Source organism: Chlorocebus sabaeus, chromosome 8, assembly GCF_047675955.1.
Source record: "Chlorocebus sabaeus isolate Y175 chromosome 8, mChlSab1.0.hap1, whole genome shotgun sequence".
Taxonomy (NCBI): Eukaryota; Metazoa; Chordata; class Mammalia; order Primates; family Cercopithecidae; genus Chlorocebus; species Chlorocebus sabaeus.
The window spans coordinates 74,650,297-74,672,343 of record NC_132911.1 but is presented as its reverse complement, the minus strand read 5'-3'; positions in this window follow the sequence as shown (position 1 = coordinate 74,672,343).

Here is a 22,047-nt window from a genome sequence, read left to right as displayed (position 1 = left end):
AGCCCAATTCTCACCTCTCTCAGAGGTGTTGTGGTTGGATGCTTGAAGCTCAGAGGTTCTCAGGGCTCCATGAGACTGGGGGCTCCACTGGGAATCAGGCAAGTCCAAGACTTGAGGGACTGGCCTTGGTTCAGCTGCATGTGCATTAAATAGATTTTTGTGCACTGGCCTGGGAAACAAGCCACCATCTAGAATTCTGTTTCTATGGGGAAAGGCTTTCTGTGTTCCAAACAACCAACTTACCAATGAACTCCTGGAACACAACCTATGTGTTGATGGGGACTGACTGACTGGGTTTTCATGGCCGAGTCAGCCGCCCAAGCGACTGCAGTGTTGAGCTAATTATAATGAGTTCTCTACGGTGACTAATCTAGCCGTGGTCTCCACAATTGAAGTGGAATTTTGAAAAATTGGAGAAGGTTCTGCAAAAAACCACAAAGATGATTAAAGGACTGAAGGAAAATCTAGTCTGGTCTCTACAGTTTTAAGAGGACTGTAGAAACTACCCATGTAATAATAACTCTCGACTGAAAAAAACAAAGTATGCATCCCTGTACTCCCAGTTACCCGGGAGGCTGAGGCACAAGAATCGGTTGAACCTGGTAGGCGGAGGTTGCAGTGAGCCAAGATCGCGCCGCTGCACTCCAGCCTAGTGACAGAGCGAGACTCCATCTCAAAAGAGAAAAAGAAAAAACAAAGTAGTTGATTCTGTATTGTGGCAAGTGTGTTTCTCACTTGCAAATTTACTATAAATAGGCAGAGAAGGGAGCCAGTGTTTGTTGGGCACCCACACCTGGGGAGTAGACACTCTGCAGGGCCTTTACATGCAATATTTATACTTATTCTCATAGCCACCCTGCCAGATAAGACATACTAATAATTATCCATTTTACAGATGAGGAAACTGAGATTCTGTGAGATTAAGTATTTTTTTGAAAATCTTAAAACTAATAACATGGACCATAGATTCAAACCTAGGCCAGATTAATTTCAAAGCCTCTCTAATCAATTTTCCACATGCAGCCGGAATGATCTTTCTGAAACATAAACCTGAGAGGGTCCTTGCCCTGCATAAACACTTTCATGGCTTCACTATGCTCCTGGGATGAAATCCAAGCCTAACATGACCAATGCGACCCCAGGTGTTCTGCCTCGCACATAGCAGCCCTGGCTCCTACTGTCATCCACTCCCACTCTGCCCTGATGATAGCATCTATATTCAGAGATCTTTCCACTTCGTTTCTCCATATGCCTCCAGCCTCCAAGCCTTACACACATAGCTCCACCTGCCTTCCTGCTCCGTCTCCTGTTGGCAGACTTTCTCCCACTCACCCTGTGCATCTCAGCTTGCACATGCCTTCTAGATACAGGCTTATCAGCCCTTCTTCTGGGTCTCAGGGCATGCCACATTTCCCATATAACAGCATTCATCACTCGGAATTGGTTCAGCCTTACACACCCCCCAACACACACACACACACACACACCCCTCACTCAAGAATTATTTGTTAAAGAAATGTTGAATGGTGGACTAAAGAAATGTTGTGTGGTGGCTAACGCCTGTAATCCCAGCACTTTGGGAGGCCGAGATGGGAGGATCACCTGAGGTCAGGAGTTTGAGACCAGCCTGGGCAACGTGGTGAAACCCTGTCTTTACTAAAAATGCAAAGATTAGCCAGGTGTGGTGGTGCATGTCTGTAATCCCAGCTACTCAGGAGGCTGAGGCAGGAGAATTGTTTGAACCCGGGAGGCAGAGGTTACAGTGAGCCAAGATCGTGCCACTGTGCACTCCAGCCTGGGCAAAAGAGTGAGACTCCATCTCAAAAATGTTGAATGATTATATCACAAGGTATTTTTACAACCAATAGTTAAAAGACTGACACAAAACATTTACCTTTTTAAAAAAGAGGAGCTGAGGTTATCCTGATCACCCACAAGTAGCTCTTGTTTCCTAATATGTTCTCTTGAGAAGAAGGAAAGGAACACAGCTGCCTGTAGGATGCTGGGAGTTGTGCAAAACGTTAGTTTATCATGCACATCGAGTGTGTCCCACAGTGAACACCATCCACTGCCATCCTGGTCACAGCAGAAAGGAGACTGCCAGCCTTCCCTCCCTTTACTTCAGGAAGGAGCCAGACAATCTACTGCATTCAAAAGAACATTGAACTCTGCAAAGTCCTCCAAGGAAAAATCTCCAACCCTATCTGGTGTCAAACAACCCTAGGCATCAGGAAATTCTTCCTTTTGTTTAACTTTAATGAGCCCATTCTTTTTGTGTCCTTGGCAACAGAGGGAAAAAACAGTCATCATCCTCCACGCAATGGCTCTTCTGAAGTTAAAGTCCAATGCTGGCACTTCTTAATTCACCTCTGATGCGTCTCCTCTCTAGGCTAAATAATCCTACGTCCTTTAGCCCTTGTTTGCTGGTCACAGGATGACTATTCTGCTTTAACTCTGAACTCTCCACATTCTCTCAATTCCCGTTGAACTATGGAGCCGGGAGCCAGCCCCAGCTCTCTGTTACAGCTCTGGACAGTACAGAGAGCAATGTAACAATTACCTCATGATACAGACATGCTTTTCATTTGCTACAGTTCTCTGCTTGCATTTTTTTCAATCAACAGAACTTCAGGATTGTGACAATTCTTCCCGGTCAACTGGCTGTCCACTAAAGCTATACTTTCAATTTTCCACCCAACTGCCTTTGAGTAGTTGGCACCTTGCCTTTGAACATGTTCACTTTTCAACTCCAAGTGCATAACCCTGAATTTTTCTCTACTGAACTCCATCCAGTTTATGTCCCATTATTCCAGTTGACCAGGGTTGCCTTCTCTGATGACTCTAGCCCCCCCAGATCTTCCGGTTTTATGATATTTCAGGGTTTATGTTATGTTTCCTATGCGTATTTCTTATTGACCAGTGCATTAGTCAGATTAAGGTAAAATATGCTGCGGTAAACGAATCAGCAAATCTCAGTGGCTTAGAACAACAGTCTGGGGTCGTTTTTTGTTTTGTTTTGTTTTTGAGAAGGGGTCTCACTGTGCTGCCCAGGCTGCAGTGCAGTGATGCAGTCTTGACTCATTGCAGCTTCTACCTCCTGGGTTCAAGCCATCCTCCCACCTCAGCCTCCCAAGTAGCTGGGCCTACATATGTGCACCATCACCCCCAGATAATTTAATTATGTATGTATTTTGGAGATGGGGCTTGCTGTGTTTCCAAGGCTGGCCTCAAAATCCTGGACTCAAGCAATCCTCCCCACTTGGCCTCCCAAAGTGCTGGGATGACAGGTGTGACCCACCACGCCCAGCCAGATTATTTTTCATATTCACACTACATTTCCTACACTAATTGGCGGAGGAGCTCTGATCATCATAGTCCAGGTAGCTCAGGTTGACAGAAGTTCTACCACAGTGTGAAATCAACAGAAGGCTTCAGGGTTCATGGAAAATGGAGAAGTTTTATACATATTTAATACAAGTAGAAGTGATACCCATTGTTCAGTTAATAGGGTTGCTAAAGTTAACAACAACAAAAAGCTACAAAAAAAAATTTTTTTAAGCAATATCCATTGTTACGCTAACATTTTGTTAGCTAAAGCAAGTCACATGGATGTGACTAATTCCAAGGGGATATGTGCTCCCAAGGAAAGAACTGGAGAGAAATCTTGGCATTCACTAGTTGTCTCCCAGAACCAATGAGATTCCATTTTCCTAAACACAGTGATCTTGTCTTTTATTTCTGCATCATCATAAATTTAACCACAAATTCTCAAAGAAGACTTGTAGATTCTCAGCCAATTTTTCTCCCACCCAGCATCTCTTACAAAAGTAGGGGCATTTTTCTATTCCATGGTCCAGATTATATACGAAGATGTTAGTTCAAAGACCAGATTCTGCCAAAAGCTGCTATAGGCAGAATGACGACGACTGAGCCACTGAGAACACATTTCTTCTTTACTAAGAGCACTGTACAATATGGAATTGTTATGAAACCGGTGTCCTGAGCTCGTGAGGGACATCTCTTTCAGTCTACCAAATCCACTGCTCAGCCAAATTTGCTGTTAGAACTGATCACATGTTACAAACACAAGAGGGAAGTGCAGACCCTCGCCAATGACTTTAAAATCTAAATCAGACCAAGCAATCCGGTGGAGAAGTGAGCCCCACAGGGAAGAAACGGCGGTGGCCTAGGAGTCTGAGCTTCACTCAGCTTCTAGGGAGCTCTGTGACCTTCAGAAAGTCTCTCCGTCCTGCAGGAAATCAGGTCCAGCTCTGTCATGGAAGAGGGTGGGACTGACCTGTAACTCCCAGTTCGGGTTGCTGCTCAGAGCCCCTAAGGAGATTTTTTTAAAACATGGATTCCTAGCCCAGTGCGGTGGCTCATGCCTGTAATCCCAGCACTTTGGGAGGCAGAGGTGGATGGACCGCTTGAGCCCGGGAGTTCGTCAACAGCCTGGACAACATGGTAAAACCCCATCTCTACTGAAAATAGAAAAATTAGCTGAGTGTAGTGGCCTGCACCTGTGGTCCCTGCTACTTGGGAGGCTGAGATGGGAGGATCACCTGAGCCCGGGAGTCAAAGGTTGCAGTGAGTCGAGATCGCGCTACTGCACTCAGCCCAGGTGACAGTGAGACTCTGTCTCAAATAAATAAATAAATAAATAAATAAATAAATAACAAAAAACAATAACAATAACCAAGGCTTCACCCAGGCCTTCTAAATCATCTCAGGTGGGACCTGGAATCTATTCTAGAAAATAACCTCTTATGATGCCCTTACGATGTGGGGCACCCCATGACTCTGTCCTTCACCTTCTCTTGGGCTACTCTGTCTTCAGTCCAGACCCAAGGAGCACAAAAGTGAACTCAGCCCTTAATAGCTCTGTTAATATCCAGATGTCCTACAGGTGATTGCTGCAACCGTGTATCCCATCAGCGAAGTCTGAGAAACCTGGATTCGTCTCTTAGTCTTTCCTCTCATCACCCAATTAGTCCTTTTTTTGTCTTTTTTTTTTTTTCTTTAAAAGACAAGTTCTAGCTCTATTGCCCAGGTTGGAGTAAAGCTGCGGTATCTTAACTCACTGTGACCTCCATCTCCTGGGCTCAAGTGATTCTCCAATCTCAGCCTCCCAGGTAGCTGGAACTACAGGTGTGTTTCACCATGCCTGGCTAATTTTTGTATTTTTTGTAGAGACAGGGTTTCACCATGTTGCCCAGGCTGGCCTTGAACTCCTGAGCTCAAGTAATCTGCCCACTTCAGCCTCCCAAAGTGCTGGGATTACAGGCATGAGCCACCGCGCTTGGCTCCAGTTAGCCTTTCAGCCCTAAACATTCCTCCTGTTTATGTCCAGAGCCACGGCCCCAGCTCATCGTCAGTGGCCTGAACTATTGATTGCATCAGCCTCTCTCTAGATGTCCCTGATTTGAATCTCATTGATTCCTCCTCCCATTCCGTCCACACCCCTTATTGCCAGGATGATCTTTTTTTATTTTTTTTTATTTTTTATTTTTTATTTTTTGTTTTAAGATGGAGTATTGCTCTGTCGCCCAGGCTGGAGTGCATTGGTGGAATCTTGGCTCACTGCAACCTCTGCCTCCAGGTTCAAGCAATTCTCCTGCCTCAGCCTCCTGAATAGCTGGGATTACAGGTACGCACCACCACACCTAGCTAATTTTGTATTTTTTTAGTAGAGATGGGGTTTCACCATGTTGGCCAGGCTGGTCTTGAACTCCTGACCTCGGGTGATCCACCTGCCTCAGCCTCCCAAAGTGCTGGGATTACAGGTGTGAGTCACTATGCCCCACCCACCAGAGTGACCTTTCTAACATAAAAGATCTGCTTAAAACTTTTCAATGTTCTTTCTGTTGACTCCAGTTTAAAATCAAAATTCCCTTGCATAGTATTCAAGGTCCTTGTTGTCCCAGCATGACAGGGCCATGGGCAGGAGCTTCCCTGCTCTCAATGTACCCTACAGCAACACTCAGCCATCAGTTGTGCCCCAGCTTCTCCCTGTCTTTGCAGGCGTTGCTCGCTCTGATGGAAACGCTATTTCTAGGCTTCATTTCTGAATATGGCCTGCCCACTGCCAGCTTTGGGAAGCCTTCACCATCTCTGCCCATACAAACGGACACAATCCCCACCTGTGCTGCGGCTAGACTCTGCTTACACTTCCATCATAGAATTTATTTGATTGGGTTATCATGGCTTCTCTGTTGGAATGGAAGCTGCTTGGGGGCCTGGGGAAATGCTTGGCTCAAAGCATAAGTATGTGAAGAATACATGATGAATGAATGAATGAATGACCCTATCAGCTCTAAACATCCTATAAGTTTATCTTGCTTCATGGCCAGTGCAGGGGCTCATGCCTCTAATCCCAGCACTTTGGGTGGCAGAGGCAAGTGGATCACCTGAGTTCAGGAGTTTGGGACCAGCCTGGCCAACATGGTGAAAACTGGTCACTACTAAAAATATAAAAATTAGCTGGGTGTGGTGACAGTGCCTGTAATTCCAGTTACTGGTAGGCTGAGGCAGGAGAATCACTTGAACCCGAGAAGCAGATGATACAGTGAGCTGAGATCTCACCACTGCACTGCAGCCTGGGCAGCACAGTGAGACTCTGTCTCAAAAAAAAAAAAAAGAGTCTATGTGTGCTTCAGTACAAAATATGAAGTATAATATTAAATTCCAAGACTAAATTAATACTGAGCAATGATTGGCAGCAAGGTATGAATGAATTAGAGGTATGAGCAGGAGGGGAAGAAGCAGAGAATGGGGAATCAAGATGGGAAAATGGGTCAGGCGTAGTGGCTGGTGTCTGTAATCCTAGCATTCTGGGAGGCTGAGGCAGAAGAATTGCTTGAGCCCAGGAGTTCAAGACCAGCCCTGGCAACATAGTGAGACTCTGTCTCTACAAAAAATAAAAAGAAAATTAGCGGAACAGGGTAGCATGCACCTTTAATGTTGGCACTTGGAAGGCTGAGGTGGGAGGATTGCTCGAGGCCAGGAGTTCAAGACCGCCTAGACAACATAGTGAGATGCTATTTCTGAAAAAAAAAAAAAAAAAAAAAAAAAAAAAAAAAAAAGACTGGTCAAAATCAGAGGGTGCACAGAGAAAATAATGTCCAGGCCCCAACTCTGCCCAGAGCAATTCTCAATACTGAAGTTGTTTTAGGGAATCTCAAAGTACAAGTTAAGCAACTAGAAAATTAGGATCCACTTGATTGGAAGTCACTGAATAGCATGATTTCACAGAAGCACTGCCTGAGTTTTAAAGCAAATTATTTTCACTTTCTGCTTCTTTTCTCTGACCTTCTCCTCAAGTACTGACATGCACTAAGTTTGAAAAAGCTGAAACTATCCTTAGAAAAATTCAAAGACGCAGAACTTCCAAAGTGAAGAAACCTTTCCGTTGGCTTTTCCCTGGAGGAAAGCTTCACTGACAGGCTCCTTCATGCTCCCTGCAAAAACCAGGGCTCAGATATGTGCCCTCTGTAGTCAAGGCCATCATCACTATGAAAAATGTCTCTCTTTTAAAACATTTCTTGTTTAAACAAACCTTAAAGAAATATTTGGTGCCAGATGCTTAGAGCTGGTGGCACAATGAATTTTTTTTTCTTGAATGTTTATGCTGCCCAGCCTGTAGAATTTAAGTTAACAAAGAACGTTTAGTATAAGGTAGCAATGTGGATGAATAGTTTTTTTGTGTGCTTACTAAAAAGTGGGGCTCCAAAGAACAAATCAGAAACCCATTAGGAATAATTTTGCTTTCCAAAGATGGACAGAAGTCATGTAGGGGAAAGGGAGGAAATTATAAAAGACTGTATCTAAAGGGGCAACAGTCAAATGTCAGTCAAATAACTTTTAAATGAAAACCAAGCTAGCCAACAGTTGGGCTATAAGAATGAGCCACCACAACCAGCTCTCTGCATCTCTCCTCCTGTATGTCTCAATCTCCCTCTGTTTCTCTCTCATAGACACACACACACACACACATACACACACACACTTCACAAATGGAATTTAATAAATCAGAACTTCATCATGGCTCTTTTGGCTTGATATTTAAACTTTCCAAGAGTTAGTGATATAATTTTTTTTTTGAGATGGGGTCTCACTCTGTCACACAGGCTGGAGTACAGTGGCGTGATCACAGCTCACTGCAGCCTCAACCTCCTGGGCTCAGGTGATCCTCCTACCTCACCCTCCCAAGTAGCTGGGACTACAGGCTCGCATCACTGCACCTGGCTAGTCTTTTATATTTTTTGTAGAGACAGGGTCTCGCTCTGTTGCCCAGGCTGGTCTCAAACTACTAGGCTCATGTGATCCTCCCATCTTGGTCTCTCAAAGTGCTCGGATTACAGGCACTGTGCCCAGCCAAGAGTAAATTTTGACCCTTCTGAAACCACTTTTGCAAAAAATTATAACAGTAAAGCCAGGCACAGTGGCTCATGCCTGTAATCACAGCACTTTGGGAGACCAAAATGGGAGAGTGGCTTGAGCCCAGGAGTTTGAGACCAACCTGGGCAACACAGTGAGATCCCGTCACCACAGAATTTTTTTTTTTTTTTAATTAGCCAGGCATGGTGGCATGTGCCTGTAGGCCCAGCAACTTGGGAGGATTGCTTAAGCCTGGAAGGTTGAGGCTGCAATGAACTGAGGTCATGCCACTGCAATTCTGCCTGGGCAACAGAGCAAGACTCTGCCTCTAAAAAAACAAATAAATCACAACAGTGAGAAAATGATGACAGTGAAAGAGAACTTTGGGCATGGGCCAAACTAACTATGGGAGAAATTTAGCTTATAGTTTAAATAATAATAGCCCTTTTATAATAATTATTATAAAACTAATAAAAGGCCACAAATTTAGGATTAAGAGAAGGGCCTGAATTCTGCTAAGAGGTAGGTTTAGTTAAACAATTTCCAGTCATTGTACTGGAGATCACAAGATTTGTAACTTCCCTTATTACTGCTGTGAATAATGTCACTATTGTAGAGCCTAAGCTTGGACTTTTGAGATATCTTTTCAGACTTCTGCACTTCTGATGGTTGGATGACTCCACTGAGACCCAAGACTTAAGTTCTGTAGCCCCACCCAGAAGTGGACTCAGCACATAAGAACCATTTTGTACATCCCTATGATTGCATCCCTAACCAATCAGCAGCACCCATTCCCTAGCCCCAGCCCACGTAGCTATCTTGAAAAAACTCTAGCCTCCAAATTTTCAGGGAATCTGATTTGAGTAATAAAATCAACCCATTTGTTATTATTAGTCTGGCCATTTAGCTGGCTCTGTGTGTATTAAACTCTTTCTCTATTGCAATTGCCCAGTCTTGATGAATCAGCTCTATCTGGGTGGTGAGCAGTATGAACCTGTTGAGTGGTTACACATCTGGGAGTCAGTTATTGCTGAGTAACAAACAACTCTAAATTCTGATATTTAAAACTATATTCGGCCAGGCACAGTGACTTATGCCTGTAATCCTGGCATTTTGAAAGGCCGAGGCAGGTGGCTAACTTGAGCCCAGGAGTTCAAGACCAACCTGGGCAACACAGCAAAACCCTATCTCTACCAAAAAAAACAAAACAAAACATAGTCAGGCATGGTGGCATCCTAGTTTCTCACAAGGCTGAGGTGGGAGGATGTCTTGAGCCTGGGAGGATGAGGCTACAGTGAGCTGTGATTATGCCACTGCCCTCCAGGCTGGGCAACAGAGTGAGACACTGTCCCTAAACAACAACAACAACAACAAAACCACATTCATTTACAATCACTCATGTATGCAGAAGTTAGTCGCAATTTGGCAGATCTAGGCTGGGCTCAGCTGGGCAACTCTATTGTAGACTGCAGCAGCCAGAGTGGCTCTGCTGCTCACTGTAGGTCTCACGGGTGACTCTATGCCCCATGTCACTTACCCTTCTTGGACCAGCAGGCCAGTCTGGACATGTTCCTTTCATGATGGCTTCTGAGGTTCAAGAGCACAAGTGCAAACACGTAAGGTCTCTTAAATCCTAAGCTTGGAATGGCATACTGACATTTCTATTTATGTCATTGGCTGAAGCAGGCAACAATGTCAAGCCCAAAGTCTACCCACAGTAAGACCTTGGCAGTGATACGAACGCAGGGAGGGGTGAAAGAATTCAATATACTACATCTTCCTTTTCTTTACTTCCTGTAACTGGCATGTTACAGAGGTCTATTGATTTTACCATAAAAATCTCCTGAATAGTTCTGCTTTTCATCCTCTCCTTCATCACCACTCTCATCTAAGTTATCAAGTTTTATCTGGACACTGCAGTAGACTCCTAACTGTTCTCCAGTTATCCAATCTCAGGCCTAACCCCAAAGGGATCTTTTAAATTCACAGACCTGCTCCTGTCACTTGCTATGGCTGTTATTTTTTGAGGATAATGACAAAAATTTTTTCTATGGCCTAGCACTCCCACGTAATCTGACAGTCATCAGCCCTCCGGTCTCATCTCTACACCACTTCCTCTCACTCTCTGTGTTTCAATCCTAAGTGGCTTCCTTGCAGTCTTTCATAAGTGCCTTTACAGATGCTGTTTCTTTGCCTGGAACCCTACCTCTACCACTATCCCCTTAATTCTGACTTACCCTTCAGAGTTTAGCTTGAAGATTTCTTTTTTAAGAAAGCCTTCTTTGATGCCACAGACCAGACCAGCTCTTTGTTTTGGAGAGTCTGAGTCTCATATCACCATATACCTTTACATCACTTTTTGCATTTTGCCATCATGGAGCGTTTATTTGTGGGATTGTTTAATTAATGTTTCAATCCTCCAATCCACAGTGGTAAACTCCTTAAGGATAGGAACTATGTCTATTTTTGCTTATTATTATATCTCAGTGCCTAGCGTGGTACTTAGCACATGACAGGGACTCAATGCATTTTTGTTTAGTGAATGAACAAACTAGCCCAAACAATGAAGAAAATAAAATTTACTCTCTTTTTGTTATTTTTCTCAAGAACCCAAGAATATCCACATACTTTTTTTTTTTTTTTTTTTTTTTTTCCAGACAGGGTCTCACTCTGTCACCCAGGCTGGAGTGCAGTGGCACAATCTTGGCTCACTGTACCCTCCACTTCCCAGGTTCAAGTGATTCTCATGCCTCAGCCTCTTGAGTCATTGAGACCACAGGAACATGCTACCATGCCAGGCTAATTTTTGTGGTCTTAGTAGAGACAGGGTTTCACCATGTTGGCCAGGCTGGTCTTGAACTCCTGCCTTCAAGTGATTCACTTGCCTCAGCCTCCCAAAATGCTGGGATTACAGGCATGAGCCACCGTGCCCAGGCCCCACACATTTTTAACCAAAATTTAATGCAAAGAAAAATGCAATCTCAGACAAATCACAGTTTCTCAGGACAATAAAAATCTTCACCCACAGACTCCTCTGGTCCTATATCCATCCCTTCCTAGTCTTAATCCAGATTCAATCTAGCAGAAAAAATCTTCCAAGACCGAAGGACCTCTGTTTATGTTTCACTTCCTGAATGTGTCCATGATGACTGAGAAGAACTATTGTAGAACTTGAGTTCCTTTAAGACGAAAAATCTTGGCTGCGTGTGGTGGCTCATGCCTATAATCCCAGCACTTTGGGAGGCCAAGACAGGAGGATTCCTTGAGTCCAGGAGTTAGAGGCCAGCCTGACCAACATAGGGAGACCCCATCTCTATAAATAATTTTTTTTAGCTTAGCTGGGTATGGTGGCAAGTGCCTGTGGTCTCAGCTTCTTGGAAGGCTGAGACAGGCGGATTGCCTGAGCCCCGGAAGTTGAGCCTGCAGTGAGCCTTGACCATGCAGCTGCACTCCAGCCTGGGCAACAGAGCAAGGCCCAGTCTTGAAAAATAAAAATAAAAATTTTAAAAGAAAAGCACAACTAAATAAAGACAATACATTCAGGATTTTTTGTTGAAGATGATCCTTACTATTTTCAATTCCAATCAACAACTTTTATTAGTATTATGGTAAATTGATTACATTCATAGCACCTATTGGTGGTCTCCCCATACCCATGATCCTTGCAATGTGACATTGTAGTTTATCAAGTGATGGAGTCTATTTCCCCAGCCCTTGAATCTGGGTCGGCCTTGTTTTTTATTTTGACTAATGCAGTGCGATGTAAATGACATTGAGCCACTTATGAATCTATGCCTCAAGAAGTCTTTCATGCTCCTGTTCTCTCTCGTGGACCTCTCTCACGTGGATGATGTGAAAAGAACAAACCCAGGCTGGCCTGATGAAGGACAAGAGACCATGTGGAGGAATGACAAGTTGTCCCAGCCAAGGCCCTAGGCCAGTCAACCCCTTGCCAATCTCCAAGCAGAAATCTGCCAAGATTGGCCCAGATTCACAGAAATGATTTGCTGAGCTAAATAAATGTTTATTGTTTAAATTGGACTTGGTTTGTTACATGGCAATAACTAACTGGAACAATATTTGAGACAATGTGCTAAGTTTATAAAATAAATTATTACTATTCCCATCCCCTTTGCTCTAACCCCAAAGATAGACCTAGACAGAGGTAGTTTTGAATCTTCATTCTTTTATCAAGTAGGTGACTTTGGGCAATAACGTAAATGGGTTTATCATTCTTTTCTCTGTTTTAGATCCTCAAAGTTGTAGTTGGTACATGGCCACCCACCTACACATGTTTATATGACTGCCTTCTGGCCAATGGACTCTAAATTAAATATCATGTAGTAGAAACCTTCCTAAGCAAAGCAGTGCATTTCCTTTGCCCTCTTTCTCTTATCCCTTTCTTTGCTGTTGGCACTGCAACCAGTGGGCATTTACAAGACAGAAAGAGCTTCAGTCCCTAAGGACTTTATAGAGCAGAACTATAAAGCCAGGCCTAGAATGCCTACCTTGGACTTGTATGTAAGATAATACAAATCATTATTTTTTAATACATTATTTTAGGTTTCTATTACTTGCAATTGAACCTAATCCTTGCTAACACATAGTAAATATGCTAGCAAATTTCTTTGCTGGCTTGTTGTAAGCTAGGTGATAAGTGCCTGGCATCATTCCTAATGCACAGTAAGTGACGATAAATGAATACAGTTACTACTATTTTTTCACTAATAATAAAAGCAATACCAACATACCTCCTTAGCTAATGTTGAGATAAAACTGACAATATTGTTAAAGTCAGCTGAAGTAATGGGCTCCAGTCACAACATTTGCATAATAGCATAGATCTATGAAATGTGTTTCTTGATAATTTTGTCTTAAAGAGTTTTCTTCTTGATTCATCCCTCACTAAAATAAAAATTTTACCTTAATGAAATTTAGTAAACAGATGTCCATTAGGTATGTCAGTATAGTGGTCACTTTGTTACAAATTCTAATGCATAAAAGGGTTTTGAGCATGTTCTATATAATTCTCATTTCTTCATAAACATTTCAAAACTCTATGAAGAAGATGTAAACTTCATACACATTTGAAAAGCAGTGTTACATATTTTAAATGCTATGTTTACTAAGGTAATACAATTTCTTCACAGAAAAGTAAATGTCAGCCTTAAAATATTTAAAAATTGTATTTTAAATATTGGAAGAAGGAATCGTTTTTAGAAAACTATCACCATTGTGACTCTGCCATTAGCATCTTTGATATTCTCTACTCTGAAGATCGTTGAGACTTGGAAAGTTAGCAAAAAGGCATGCAAAACCTCTCCCAGTCCTGAATCCAATTTTTAAGACAATTTTTCCTCAGAAATGTGGTGAAACACAGAGAAGTCATTCATAATGAGTTCCTCAAGCAAACTTCTTTTTAATTATTCTGACACTGGAAAAAGAACTCACAGAGAAATAGTCTTCACAGTGGATTCCATATAGCATTTAATAGTTATGTGTCATTAGCAAAATAACTGACAGGTCCCAATTTAACTAGAATGGGCCTTTTCCCATTAAGGTGCTTTTTACAATTAGTTTGTTCCCAAAGCCTATTATAAAGGCTTTTCTATAAATCCTATGCTATGAAGATCAATAGAGAGATTTAAAAATGGTTATTAGGGGAAGCTAGTCAGAATATTGTAAGAAAATCTAAACTCATTCAACAAAAGAGTCAAGGAATGGTGTCTAGGTGTAAGTAGACTTGAGATGTCTTAACAGAGGAGTAGCAGTCTGCCTAGTGAAATACACAAGGGTATGAGAAGTAGAGGTCAAGGCAAGAATTGAGATAGAGACTGTGGACAAATGGCAGGTGGGAGATTAGCTGGGAATAGTAGGACATACTACTGGGAATGCATACCATAGGAGGTTATATTGAATTCATTAGGTGATTGGTAACCACTGAAGTGTTTCAAAGAGGAGGATGAAAAAGTCATTGCTGGCTTCACTGGGTGAATTTTACCAAACACTTACAGAAGAATTAACACCAATTACTCATGAATTCTTCAAAAGAAATTATAAACCAGTATTTCTTACGAATATACAGATGAAAATCATCAACAGAGAATTAGCAAACCATATCCAGCAACCTATAAAAGGATTATACTCCATGACTAACTAGGATTTAATTCCAGGAATGCAAGGTTGGTTTAACATTTAAAAATGAAATAATGTTATCATATCAATAGAATGAAAAATAACCACATAAACATCCCTATAGATGCAGAAAGAGCATTTGAAAAAACCAACTCTTGGCCGGGCATGGTGACTCACACTTATAATCACAGCACTTTGGGAGGCTGAGGCGGGCAGATCATGAGGTCAGGAGACCATCCTGGCTAAAATGGTGAAACCCCGTCTCTACTAAAAATAGAAAAAAATTAGCCAGGTGTGGTGGCTAAATTTTTTAGTTGAGTAGTCCCAGCTACTCAGAAGGCTGAGGCAGGAGAATCGCTTAAACCTGGGAGACAGAGGTTGCAATGAGCCAAGATTGTGCCACTGCACTTCAGCCTGGGTGGCAGACTAAGACTCTATCTCAAAAAACAACAAACAAACAAAACAAAACAAAACAAAAAAACAAAAAACAAACAAAAAAACCCCAACTCTCTTTTATGATAAAAAAAAAGTTTAACAAATTAGGAACAGTGAACTTCTTGAACCTGATAAGAACCATCAAGAAAAACCCATAGCTGCTATCACACTTAATAGTGAAAGACTGAGTGATTTCACCCAAGATCAAGAACAAAGGGAGGACTGGGCACAGTGAATCACACCTGTAATCCCAGAACCTTGGGAGGCTGAGGTGGAAGGATTGCTTAAAGCCAGGAGTTTCAGACCCACCTGGGCAACATAGCGAGACTTCATTTCTACAAAAAATTAAAATTAGCTGATATGGTCACACACACCTGTAGTCCTAGCTATTCAGGAAACTCTGGCAAGAGGATCAATTGAATCCAGGAGTTTGAGGATGTAGTGAGCTATGATCACACTCCTGCACTCCAGCCTGGGCAACAGAAAAAGACTCTAGTCCTTAAAAAAACAAAGAGGACGATGTCCATTCTAACCAACTCTATTCAACATTGTATGAAGATTTTAGCCAGAGCAATTAGGCAAAAGAAAGAAATAAAAGAAATCTTAATTGGAAAGGAAGAAGGAAAGCTATCACTATTTGGAGATGACATGATCTTATATAAAAAAAAAACCATTAGAATTAATAAATGAGTTCAGCAAGGTTGCTGAATACAACATTAATATGAAAAATCAATTGTATTTCTATACACTTTCACTGAACAATCCAAATATGAAATTAAGAATGTGATCCCACTTACAACAGCATTAAAAAGAATAAAATTTTTAGGAATAAATTTAATGAAAGAAGTGCAAAACTTTTACCTAGAAATTACAAAAATCATTGAAAGAAGTTAAAAGGATCTAAATAAATGGGAACACATTCCATGTTCATGGATCAGAAGATTTAATATTGTTATAATGGCAATACTCACTAAATTCATCTGTGAATTCCATGCAATTCCTATCAAAATCCCAGCTGACTTCTTTGTAGAAATTGACAAGCTGATTCTAAAATTCACATGGAAATTCAAAGGACCCAGAATAGCCAAAACAATTTTCAAAAAGAAGAACACTGTAACCCCTGCACTTGGGGAGGCTGAGGTAGTAGGATTGATTGGGGACAGGAGTTGGAGACTAGCCTCAGCAATATAGTAAGACCCTCATATCTAAAAAATGTTTAAAAAATTATCCAGGTGAAGTGGCATGCACCTGTAGTTCTAGTTGCTAGGGAGGGTGAGGCAGGAGGGTCACTTGAGCCCAGGAGTTTGAGGCTTCGGTGAGCCATGATCATGACTCTGCACTCCGTTCTGGGTGACAGAGTGAGACCCGTCTCTAAAAAAAAGAAAAAGAAGATCAAAGTTGGAGGGTTCATATTTCCCAATTTCAAAACCTACTATAAAGCTACAAGTAATCAAGACAGTGTGGTATTGGCATAAGGATAGACCTACAGATCAATGAGATAAAATTAAGAATCCAGAAATAAACCCTTGCATTTAGAGTAAATTGCTTTTTGACAGGGTTGCCAAAACAATTCAATAGAGGAAAGAATAATATTTTCAACAAATGGTGCTGGGACAACTGGATATCCACATGGAAAAGTATGAAGTTGGACCACTATCTTATACCATATACAAAAACTAACTTTAAATGGAGCAAAGATTTCAGCGGAAGAACTAAAACTATAAACTCTTAGAAGAAAATGTAGGCATAAGTCTTCCTGATCTTTATTTGGCAGTGATTTCTTAGATATAACAACAAAGCACAAGCAATCAAAGAAAAAAATAGATAAATCAGATTTCCTCAGAATTAAAGACTTCTATGCTTCAAAGGACACCAGCAAGAAAGTGAAAGGACAAACAACAGAATGAGAAAAACATATTTGCAAATCATGCATCTAATAAGGGACTTTTATCTAGAATACACAATATTCTAGTCAATAGCAAAATACAAATGACTCAATTTAAAAATGGGCAAAGAATCTAAATAGATGTATCTCCAAAGAAGATAAACATGACCAATAGCACATGAAAAGATGCTCAACACCAATAGTCACAAGAGAAATGTAAATCAAAACCAAAAGAGATACCACTTTACATCCACTAGTTTGGCTATAATAGAAAGGACGGACCATAACAAGTGTTGCCAAGAATGTGAAAAATCGGAACTGTTCTGCACTGCTGATAGGAATATAAAATGGTGCAGCCATTTTGGAAAACAGTCTGACAGTTCCTCACAAAGTTAAGCATTAGAGTTACCACATGACCTGGCAATTCCACTCCTAGGTATACACTCAAGAGAACAAACTAGATACCGATAAACACATGAAAAGATATGTCCACACAAAAACTAGCACATGAATGGTCTTAGCAGTAGAATATCTTGGCAGTATTCATAATAGTCAAAAGGTAGAAAAAGCCCAAATGTTCATCAGCTGATTAATGGGTACACAAAATGTGGTGTGATCATAGAATGAAATTTTATTTAGCCATAAAAACAATGAAGTAAGCCAGGCGCGGTTGCTCATGCCTATAATCTCAGCACTTTGGGAGGCTGAGGCGGGAGGATCACAAGGTCAGGAGATCGGGACCACCCTGGTTAACAAGTTAAAACCCCGTCTTTACTAAAAATACAAAAAACCAGCCAGGCGTGGTGGCGGGTGCCTGTAGTCCCAGCTACTCGGGAGGCTGAGGCAGGAGAATGACCTGAACCCGGGAGGCAGAGCTTTCAGTGAGCCGAGATTGCGCCACTGCACTCCAGTCTGGGCGGCAGAGCGAGACTCCCTCTCAAAAAAAAAAAAAATGAAGTACAGACACATGCTATATCATGGATGACCCTTGAAAACATTTGGTAATGGAAAGAAGCCAGTCACAAAAGACCACATAGCACATAATTCCATTTATCTGAAATGTTCAGAAAAGGGAAATCTAGAGAGACAAAAAGCAGATATGTGGTTGCCTAGGGCTGGGTGGGGAAATGGGGAGATTGGGAGGTCATGGTTAAAGAGTACGCATGATGAAAATGTTCTAAAATTGATTGTGGTGATGATTGCACAACTCTGTGAACATACTAAAAACCATTGAATTGTTAAAAAAAAAATCAATACTATGCTTTAGGGGAATCTCTCTGACTGGCGTGAAAAGAAACAGAAGGCACGAAGACCAATTGGGAGGTTTTTAATCTTGACTCTTAGAGAGAAAGCATCTCATCACCAGGTTTTTTTTTTCCTTCACTCTCCACACCCATTCCCTTTAAATATAATTAAAACACAGTTATCAAATCCACGCTTGATAAATTGGTAAATAAGCTATGGGATGGGGCTAGGAAAAAGGGGGTCATAAAAGGGAGCTCCTAACTCTATAGTGATCATTTTATTATTTAAATAACCAAGGGCAAAAGCTTGTTTTCAATTGTTTACATAAAAGTCACAAACTTAAATTTAGGTTCTGAGCAAGACGTGTTAAGCTCATGTAGAGCCTCAGACTAAATGGTGAATGAGTTTTTGTTTTGTGCCTGGCACATAGTAGGTCCTCAGTGTTTTTCAAAATAAATTAAATGAATGAATTTTAAGAGTAAACATAAACTTTATAATGTGTTATATAAGTATGGCCAAGAAAGGCACTGTGGGATGAAAAAACAACACATAATCTTAAACTGGTGAAGGAGAAAAGAATGAGGAGAAAGGAAAACTCATAATTCAACAAGACAGCAAGCCACTAAAATGTGTAAGAAGTCTCTTTCATCCCCTTCAGGGAAAAAAATTGAAAAAGAAAAAAGTTATAGATTTATAAAGAAGAGTGAGGATATTGTACCTAAGAATACAAAAGGATGAAAATCAATAAAGGCAATTCATCACATTAGCAGGCTAAAGAAGAAAAATCATGTGATTATATTAATAGATGCAGAAAAAGCATTTGACCAAACCTAACATCCATTTATGATTAAAGACTCTCAGCAAACTAAGAATAGAGGGGAATTTCCCCAACTTGGTAAAAAATAAAAAAGGAAATTAACAAACCAGAAGCCAAACCTTTTAAGGATGCAGAGAGGAAAAATAAATTGCTACTCATCCAAAAATTTGCTAAATAAAAAGTGCAGTAGAGGAAAAAGAGATTAAGGAAAAGAATAAGGAAGTAAAAGAAAACAGAAATAAGCTATCTTCAGTATCTAAAATGGAAAGTAAGAGTTAGACATCAGAAACTACCCAGGCACTGTCTTATTCTCCCAGACCAGTTTTGGCCACAGAGATCTGGTTTCTCCTATCTAGAAAGCTCCTGTTCTCCGTCCTAAAAAATAATTAGGAAGTTGAAAAGAAATAAACCAAAGGTTCAGGGATTACTAAATGCCATCTCACAAGAATGATGATTAAAATATCGTGATTAAGAATCAAGGACCTTTAGCCCCTTTGAGTGCTGATTACAAAGTGATTAGTAGGGATTACTGTGAGATTAACAATGTTTGCAAGGAAGATGATTTGATTCATTCCAGGCGTTAAGGGACAGAGGTGGCAGATGGTTTCATTATACCAAGAGAAACTGTAAAACACACAGACTAAAAGGCAATCATCTTTTTATTCTATTTCCTTTGAAAAGAGGGGAGGAAGAGACTCTTGACGGGTGAGGATATGTTGTTTAAAGTTGTATAGACTGCGTCATATTTTTTCCAATTTGTCAAGAGTGCGAAAATGAAATGATTAGTTTCTGCCTGGGAAGAATGAAGAGATCCAGATAATGAAAACTTTAAGTCCTGGGTGCCCATTTTGTCCTTTATATATTAATTAAAAGCCCTTTGATGGGAATTTATGATGTGAACTAAACTGCTTGGTTTACTATTTAGACAGCTGTGAAAGGAAATAAAATAGTTTAGATGTTTAAACTAGTACTTGCATATGCAGATGACATGTCAATGATTGTATCAACTGATGAGTCTGTAAAAACCATCTCTTGAATGTTTGAAGCATATGTTGTAAAGCAGCTGGTTCTAAAATAAGTTTAAGAGTAGCTATTTGCTTAATAGAACTGACAAATAGGAACAGGTGATGGTCTTGGAGGAGCCTATTGTTTCAAAATGAACCAGTTGGGAGTTTAGGAGGGTTTTTGGAGAGTCAAAACAATGAAAAAATCAAAGAAGAGAATAGATGTAGCAGATAAGTTAGTGTCTCTCTAGCCGATTTGGAAGTTATTTTATTGTAGTGAATATGTTGTTAATCAAAAAAGTTTCTCATTGCCTTGAGCCATATGGAAGTGATTTACTATGTTTTTCTTGCTGTCCATTTGCAAAGTTATGTTTGAGGGAGCTGGCAAAGTGCCCTTCTAAAAAACACTATCTTTACAAAGTTACCTTAATGAGCTGATTGAAGACAAGATTCTTTGCATGGCAACCATGAGTGAAGTGGTTGTCTTAACTTGTAAGAAGAATCTATATAAGAAAGAACTTGACCAAAAAAAAAAAAAACCAAAACCAAACACTCTTTCTCAAGTAATTTTGTTATTCTGATACATGCTTAGGAAGTATGTACACTAAATACACTGACTGCATAGAATTATCTACAGAAGGGCCTTTCTAGTCAGTACAGTTTGTAAGCATTATTTTATAATCTTTTAAAAACTTTTACTATGATGAAGAGACTTACTGACATGGAATGGTTAAGAGGCTACTAAATCCTCTCTTTAGGCAAACTGATGAAAGGGAAAGAGGCAGAGTGAGAGTCAAGGGACTGGGTTTCCAGGAAGAAGTCCACCACCAGTTATCACTCACTCTTTTCCTACTTTGTTTTCTTCACCTGAAAAACAAATTAATAATAACTGATGTTTATAAAAAGCTTATGTCCAGACATGGTGGCTCATGCCTGTAATCTCAGCACACTGAGAGGCCAAGGCATGAGGATTGCTTGAGTACATTTCAAGACCAGCCTGGGCAAGCAACATAGGGAGACCCCATCTCTACGAAAACAAAAATAAAATAAAATGCTTACTAGTTGTCGGGCACTATTTAAACATTTTACATAAATGTATTAGTTTGTTTTCATACTGCTGATAAAGATATACCCGAAACTGGGAACAAAGAGAGGTTTAATTGGACTTACAGTTCCACATGGCTGGGGAAGCCTCAGAATCATGGCAGAAGGCAAAAGGCACTTCTTACATGGCAACAGCAAGAGAAAATGAGGAAGAAGCAAAAGCAGAAACCCCTGATAAACCCATCAGATCTTGTGAGACTTACTTACTATCGTGAGACTAGCATGGGAAAGGCTGGCCCCCATGATTCAATTATCTCTCCCTGGGTCCCTCCCACAGCACATGGGAATTCTGGGGGATACAATTCAAGTTGAGATTTGAATGAGGACACAGCCAAACCATATCATTCCACCCCTGGCCCCTCTAAATCTCATGTCCTAACATTTCAAAACCAATCATGCCTTCCCAACAGTCCCCCAAATCCTTAACTAATTTCAGCATTAACCCAAAAGTCCACAGTCCAAAGTCTCACCTGAGACAAGGCCAGTCCCTTCTACCTATGAGCCTGTAAAATCAAAAACAAGCTAGTTACTTCCTAGATACAATGGGGGTACAGGTATTGGGTAAATACAGCCATTCCAAATGGAAGAAATTTGGCAAAACAAAGGGGTTACGGGCCCCACGGAAGTCCAAAATTCAGCAGGGCAGTCAAATTTTAAAGCTCCAAAATAATCTCCTTTGACTCTAGGTCTCATATCTAGGTCACACTGATGCAAGAGGTGGGTCTTGGGCAGGTCCACCCCTGTGGCTTTGCAGAGTACAGCCTCCCTCCTGGCTGCTTTCGTGGGCTGGCATTTAGTGTCTGCAGCTTTTCCTGGCACATGGTGCAAGCTGTCAGTAGATCTACCATTCTGGGGTCTGGAGGATGGTGGCGCTTTTCTCACAGCTCCACTTGACAGTGCCCCAGTAGGGACTCTGTGTGGAGGCTCTGACCCCACATTTCCCTTCTGCACTGCCCTAGCAGAGGTTCTCCATGAGGGCCCCCCACCGAAGAAAACTTTTGCCTGGGCATCTGGGCATTTCCATACATCTTCTGAGATCTAGGCGG